At 40.5% G+C, this 1,012-nt stretch overlaps 1 protein-coding gene across 1 annotated transcript in view; it reads left to right on the top strand.

Annotated features, from left to right (window-relative positions):
* LOC117178629 (gonadotropin-releasing hormone II receptor-like) overlaps positions 1-1,012 on the top strand; it is a 114,082-nt gene that overhangs the window by 108,401 nt on the left and 4,669 nt on the right. The gene's annotated exons all lie outside the window — the stretch shown is intronic.

Raw genomic sequence — 1,012 nt, 5'->3', positions numbered from 1 at the left:
AATGAACAGGCGCTTTGTCGTGATGATAAAGCGGTTTTTTCTTCTTCAAATGCGGTCGTTTTTCGGCGATTTCGATTTTCAGTCGGTCCAATAATGATGAATAGTATGCTCCGGTTGTGGTTTTACCTTTTTCAAGATAGTCCGCGAATATTATGCCATGTGCATCCCAAAATACGGAGGCCATAACCTTTCCGACCCATTGTTGCGTTTTTGGACGCTTTGGAGAACTTTGGCCCGGTGGAACCCACTGTTTTGCCTGTTGCGTTGACTCAGGAGTGTAGTAGTGGATCCAGGTTTCATCCATGCTTATGGATCGGCGCAAAAACTCGGTCGGCTTACGCGAAAATAATGCCAAATTCTGCTGGGAAGTTGTCACACGAATTCGTTTTTGGTCCACTGTGAGCAAACGTGGTACCCATCGCGCGCAGAGCTTCTTCATGCCCAAAACTGAATGCACGATATTGCCCACACGTTCCAATGATATGCCTACAGCATTAGCTACCTCTCTCAATTTCATTTTGGGATCATTCAACATCATATCATGGATTTTTTCGACATTTTCTGGTGTAGTGACCTCTTCTGGGTGCCCAGATCGTTCAGCATCAAAACTCGAAACTCAGATTTTTCCATATTAAAAAAAACTCGGAGGTTAGTCGCTTCTCAGTGCTGTAACTTGTTTTGACAGGCGTCATTTGAAGGATCAAGCTCGACGAAAATGGTTCACATTAGTGAATACTAATGCCATCTCTTAGAATTTTCAGGTACTTATCAGACTGCCTAGTAGAGTTAGAGAAAGTACAATTGTTTACATGCGTAACCATGCTAATATAGAAGAAAAGTTCGTTTGATTAATTCGTTTACTTAAACAATTAATATCACTGTACACAAATGTATAACAAAAAATGAGTAGTTTACTAACAAGGAAACTATCCCAGGTGTCCCTCACCGATTTTGATGAAACTGCAATATGTTGTAATACATCGAAAAATAAGAGACACGTATTTTTTTTTAT

The sequence above is a fragment of the Belonocnema kinseyi genome, chromosome 8 (genome assembly GCF_010883055.1).
Source record: "Belonocnema kinseyi isolate 2016_QV_RU_SX_M_011 chromosome 8, B_treatae_v1, whole genome shotgun sequence".
Classification (NCBI taxonomy): domain Eukaryota; kingdom Metazoa; phylum Arthropoda; class Insecta; order Hymenoptera; family Cynipidae; genus Belonocnema; species Belonocnema kinseyi.
Note: the sequence above shows the minus strand (reverse complement) of the source record. Positions and strands in the feature narration are given on the sequence as shown.